Here is a 6,774-nt window from a genome sequence, read left to right as displayed (position 1 = left end):
CTGAATCTTTTCCCACAAAGATATATATATATATATATATATATATATATATATATATATATATATATATCTCAATCTGCTCAGCTCCTCCTGCTCTATAACATGATGCCAATCAATTAGAAATCATTTTCATGGTGACGGGATTCGTTTAATATATAAATATTCTTCATCAAGAAGTTTTCTCCAATGTAATGGTAGATTTCAGATATTCTATTTCAGATATAATACAATTCTTTAAAAAAAAAAACTTGCTGTGGTTTTGGCTCCCATGACAAATAGTTACCAGGAAAGTTGCTCATTAAACTATAGCGGCAACTATAGGTGAAAGTATCACATGTGGCCATTCATAGGGATGCCTTGTATTGAGAGATTGCACTGCTTAAAGGGGTACTCCACTGGCTAGCATTCGGAACTAAATGTTCCAAACACTGTTTTCACGCTGCGGGGGTCAGTCACGCCCCTCGTAAACGTCATAGCCACGACCCTCCATGCAAGTCAATGGGAGGGGGCGTGACGGCCGTCACGCCCCCACCCATTGACTTGCATGGAGGGGCATGTCAACCCCCCTCAACGCTAAAACTGCCTTCGGAACATTTAGTTCCGAACGCTGGCCAGTGAAGTACCCCTTTAAAGGAGTTCTCCAGTTGACTAAAATGTATCTCCTATCCAAAGTATAGGGGATAAGTGTCCGATTGCGGTTGGACCCCCAACGATCTCTTGCATGGCACCCCAGCTCTCTGCATTAGAGGAGCTGTGTCAACCACACTCCCGACACTCCCCCACCACTATAGGAGAGCTGTAGATACCTGCAGATACCTGCGCACTGCGTATTTATGGATCTCTCATAGAGATACATGGAGGGGGAGTGCCGGTGCGGGGGTCGACATAGCTGTTTTCATGCGAAAAGCTGAGGTGCTGGGCGGGAGATTGTGGGGGGTCCAAGCGCTCAGACCCCCAGCGATAAGACACTTATCCCCTTTTCCATTTTAGTAAACCGGCATACTTCTTTAATAGCAATACTCAGCTATAAGCAGGAGATCCCTTAATGTTTCCGAGCCCTGATATAGACATCCCTGTTAATAAAACATTAAATGTGACCCCAGCCTATGATTCCCTGCTCAGTTATTAGGGGTCCGCGTCTTGTTTTCCTGCACATGTATTAGCCTGATATTGTCTTAACAATCCAGAATCACTCCGGTCTGCCAGATGCTGGAGACTCAGATACTGGAGCAATTAGTGATTATTCAGGTATCGGCTGCTGTCAGCGCTGGGAGGAATGACAAGCAATTGAGGCGTATTTAGGTCTGGTGAGATATTAGCTGAAACTGAAATATTAAACTGGAAACAAATTTACACAACCCCAGGCAGCACTTAAACACAAATTGCAATTGTCACTTTCTGCTCTGGGTATAAATAATTGTTTCCAGCTCCGCAGCTCAGGTTCTAGTAGCACAGTTATGTTTTCTATTAAATGTGTTATCTGTATGGATAGAACCTGGAGACGGGAAGTGACACTTCTCTACTGACAGGCTGGATATATATATATAAGTGTTATTCCCTGCCTAAAATATCCAGCTGCCTGTAGTAGATATGAGATAGATAGATACATAGATAGATATGAGATAGATAGATAGATAGATAGATAGATATGAGATATATAGATAGATAGATATGAGATAGATATGAGATAGATATGAGATAGATATGAGATAGATATGAGATAGATAGATAGATAGATATGAGATAGATAGATAGATATTAGATAGATAGATATGAGATAGATAGATAGATAGATATGAGATAGATAGATAGATAGATAGATAATAGATTATAGATAGATAATGAGATAAATAGATGATAGATGGATAGATAGATAGATAGATAGATAGATAGATAGGTAATAGATAGATAGAAATTAGATAGATTATAGATTATAGATAGACAGATAGGTAATAGATAGATAGAAATTAGAAAGATAATAGATTATAGATAGATAGATAAATAGATGATAGATAGATAATAGATTATATATAGAAAGATAATGAGATAGATAATAGATAGATATGTGGTGGCCCAGTACAGGAGTTGCCCTCCTGTAACCTTTTCCGGCCTGTGTGGCGGACTCTATTTTAGTGCCCCCTGGGTCCACCTCCATTCTACATACCCTAAATGGTTAACAATGTTTTAACTTTAACTAACTTTCTGATATTAATGTGCTTTTAAATGTGGTTACTAAGTCCTATGTAACCAGGGAAGGTGTCAGTGACCAGGTGACTTGTGGGGGACCTATGGGAGTCCTCCAAATTACTCCCATATATTGCAGGGAGGAGCTAGTAGAGTCTAAGCTGAGGAGCAGTACAGTCAAGACCTGAGAGTGTCTGGTGTAGACCAAGGCCTAACCATTCAGCCATGCTTCCACCAACCGTGTACCCCTTCAGGTGAAAGTCAAAACCTGCTAAGCAACCACAGGGGAGAGAAGTCTAGTCTAGTCAAGTCTAAAGTCAACGTGGGACTGCATAATTGATTTCAAGTCCACTACAAGTCCCAGCGAGCGTCTCCTAAAGTCACTGGTCATCTTGGGCCTAACTGAGCTGTAAAGACTATAATACCTGTCTGCCTCAGTAGAGGATAACCACGCCCTGGCGTCACGAACACAAGGGGTTAATGCCATCTGCCCCTAGGGAAATAACATCTGCCCTTCATCAACACCCTCACAACAGATAGATATGAGCTAGATAGTTAGATAGATAAATGTAGATAGATAATAGATAGATAGATAATAGTTTACAGATAGACAGATAGAGCGATTGATTTGAGATAGATAGTAGATTATAGATAGGAGATAGATATGAGATAGATAGATAGATATGAGATAGATAGATAGATATGAGATAGATAGATACGAGATAGATATGAGATAGATAGCTAAGGATGATAGATAGATATGACATAGATAGATATGAGATAGATAGATAGATATGAAATAGATAGATAGATATGAGATAGATAGATAGATATGAAATAGATAGATAGATATGAGATAGATATGGATAGATTGATAGATATGTATATTTGGAAACTTTTTTAACATCCCTTGTAGATAGATGATCAATAAATAGAGAGAAATGTATAACAACAAATAAAGAAAGAAATGGATACATAGATATATTAAAAGATCATAGATAAATGATCAATAAATTTATTCTCCCAAAAGACAGCCTAACATAGACATCAAGAAGTAGCCTTTAAAGGGGTTCTCCGGCGCTAAGACATCTTATCCCTTATCCAAAGGATAGGGGGTAAGATGCCTGATAGCGGGGGACCCCTGTGATCTTTCACGCAGCACTCCGTTACCATCAGCATGTTTGCTCCAGGTCTGATGACTGGCGATCACGGCTCGGCCCCCCCCCCCCCCCCGTGTGACGTCACGCTCCACCCCCTCAATGCAAACCTATGGGAGGGGACGTGTTAGCTGCCACTCCATGCAGGGGTCGGCAAGCCCCCTTCCAGCAGACTGCCGGGGCTCCATTCAGGAGATTGCAGGGGGGCCCAGCTGTCAGACCCCCGTGATCTATAACTTAGGGGATAAGTTATCTTTCACTGCACTACTTCTTTAATGGGAGCGCTGGAAATACACGAGTGCTGGACACCGCTGCATACCATTCTTCTATAACATGACTTACACCACACATCATGTTACTCCTATTTTGATCTTATTAACCAATCAAGGCCATTACTGGCAAATAAACGCATTACAGCAACATACACTGCTACATAATGGCATTGTGTAACATTTGGAACACGTCCATATCTCCCATACAGGCAAATTCTCGTATATCCGACTCCAGATCCCCCCATGGAATATCCCCTCTAATGTAAATAACTGACTAGAGGAATTTGTTAAGAGTTTCTGCCATGATGTCCGCCCTTGGGGACAGAGGAGCTCGAAGAACACTACCCACAATGAAATGTATCCCAGTCGCTTGTACTTTATAAAACCCCACTTTACCATGTTATTAGTGGACACTCCAAGAAAGGTTTTATTCCCATAGGTGAGAAATACTTAACAGCTAAGTTAATTCAATCTAATAGAATTGAGTTCCTGTCTCTTTCCTCATGGTCGGTAATGGACGGCCCACTAATGTAGGCTTCGTGTGGCTCGCATTGTTTGGGTTGTATTATTATTACTTTTGGAAGCTTAGGGATTTGTAGTTTGGATGATGGAACATGGAAGGATTAAGTGGAAACTAAGTCTTTATGTATCGTGAAGAGCCGGCTAGCTGCGGGTTGGATACACCTACATGAACAATGTTGTAGCTCAGAGTGGTCAAAACTGGAATCTGTAGTCGTAACTAATCGTATAAACAAAAATGTAGATCTGGCATTTCGGGTAAAAGGAGATATATATTTAATTACAGCAAAGCGTCATATAAAAAACGTGCAGAACAAAAGCCAAGGTATTGAATAGAGTAACTGATAGACGTGTCTCTGGCTATGCTAGCCCTTACTCAGGACAAGATCATGAATAAAGGCTGGCGTAGTCAGAAACGCGTTGGTCTGTTCTTCTTCTGCACACTTTGGCTTTTGTACTGCACGTTTTACTGGATTTAAATAAATATCTTCTTCTTTTTCTTTGCACCGATGACATCCTTCCGGCTGGCGGCCATCTTGTGGGAATGTTGGACTACCCACGAGAGGGTGAAGCACCCCTAGCGCGCCGACGCGCCACCGTGGTGAAATTTGATAAGGCAAGGGGTTTTGGTACCCTACTAGATTGCAGACTTGGGGGAACCATCCTGGTGAACAGAAGGGCCGTTCAACTGGACTATCAGCCCAAAAGTTACCACTCCCTGGAGCGGGCAGAGATCGTTGAGTACACCCCTGTCAAAAGTCTGTGGGGTGAATGGGCTGCAGCAGTCACGAGGCCCGAGAATCCTACTCAACTTCCCTTTACTTATTTCCTGTCGGACAACTGTGAGGCAGACCCACACAGAATCAGGCCGATGAGGCTGCCTACCACCGCCTGTGAAGAAGGGTTCAGAGCACCCATCATGAACCCCAAGTATCTGCCGAGGTACTACTCTGATGTGTCAGCGACAGAAAATGTGCCCAGGCCTATTTCCCCCGGGCACCAACCACAGAAGTGCCTAAGCCTACTCCATGCCCATAGGTTTGGACTAACCAACAGGCAGCAACCACAGATGTGCCTAGGCCTACTCCATGCCCAGAGGTTTGGCCTAACCAACAGGCACCGACGGAAGTGCAGCGGCCTACTCCACTTAAGGAGGTGAGGCTGGATCAACCGGCACCAACAGTGTTACCAGTGGCCTCAGCAGCGGCCATTAACTTTGTGGTGAGCGTTAACCTCTCTGTCTCACAATCCCGGCTCGCCAATGTTTCATGGGACACTACTATTCATCCCATGAGAGAGTCCCCACCTAGCGCTCCTCGCTATATGTCCGAAGGGAAAAAGAATCCCGATAGGCGAGGTTGGGAATCACGAAGATACCCTGTTTAAGCCATTAATTTTCTTTTGCCTACCATTAACTGTTTGGTACCCAGTACCTTTGTTTTTCAACAGACTGTTCTATTCCCGATATCACCTGTACAAGAAGAAAAGTGCCTGGCAGGACTATGCCATGAAAGTTCCTGGTTTAGCAACGTAACCACTTAAGTTTTTGCCTGGCCCCTAGCTGAGAGACTCCTTGTCCAAGGAGATCCGTGTAAGTGAGTGCCCGGCCTTGGTACAACCGTGTTATATTATGGACCCCTGAAGTAGGTGGACTGCTGATCCTTATGTGTCCGTTTATTGTAAATAGTCATAGTAATATATTTTTGTGTGCTACAGCTTGCTCTTTTTGAGTGTTGCTGTGTAAGAGGGGGCGTGAAAGAGGAGTTTCAAAAACTGTGATTATCTGTTGTGCGGAGTGAATCTGTGGAGTGGGTGCGACTGCCTATAGCCCACATTCTTATTTTGGGTAAGTTTTTCTCTTTTGCACATAGTGGGATAACTGTTAGAGTTTAAACACCCTTTTTCATTTTTTTTTTTTTTTTTTTTTTTTTCTTCTCTGTTCCACCTCTAGGGGGAGGAGGAGTAGATTGGGCACAGGTGTATAAATCTTAGCTTGGGACTCTTATTGAGAGCTTGCTCTTTTTGAGTGTTGCTGTGTAAGAGGGGGCGTGAAAGAGGAGTTTCAAAAACTGTGATTATCTGTTGTGCGGAGTGAATCTGTGGAGTGGGTGCGACTGCCTATAGCCCACATTCTTATTTTGGGTAAGTTTTTCTCTTTTGCACATAGTGGGATAACTGTTAGAGTTTAAACACCCTTTTTCATTTTTTTTTTTTTTTTCTTCTCTGTTCCACCTCTAGGGGGAGGAGGAGTAGATTGGGCACAGGTGAATAAATCTTAGCTTGGGACTCTTATTGAGAGCTTGCTCTTTTTGAGTGTTGCTGTGTTAGAGGGGGCGTGAAAGAGGAGTTTCAAAAACTGGAGTTTGAAAGCAGGAGGTTGAGATCGCTGTGAGTTTTAATTTTTGAACCCACAAGGTCTACAAAAAATTTTAAGTGTCATTTTGACTGTCTGTTTTTTCCTATACATTTGTGAAATCCCCATAATTAGATGGCCTCCATGTTGGAAAATGCAGTCCAATGTACATCCTGTTCAATGTATGCAATCCTTGAACAACAGTTTGAGGGTGCATATTGTTGTGCGAGATGTGTGCTAGTTGTCCGTTTGGAAGCCCAGATCCTGCATCTAGAGGGGCGACTGGCAA

This window comes from Hyla sarda, chromosome 8 (genome assembly GCF_029499605.1).
Source record: "Hyla sarda isolate aHylSar1 chromosome 8, aHylSar1.hap1, whole genome shotgun sequence".
NCBI classification, from domain to species: domain Eukaryota; kingdom Metazoa; phylum Chordata; class Amphibia; order Anura; family Hylidae; genus Hyla; species Hyla sarda.
The sequence above is the reverse complement of the archived record's forward strand: the minus strand, read 5'-3'. Positions refer to the sequence as shown.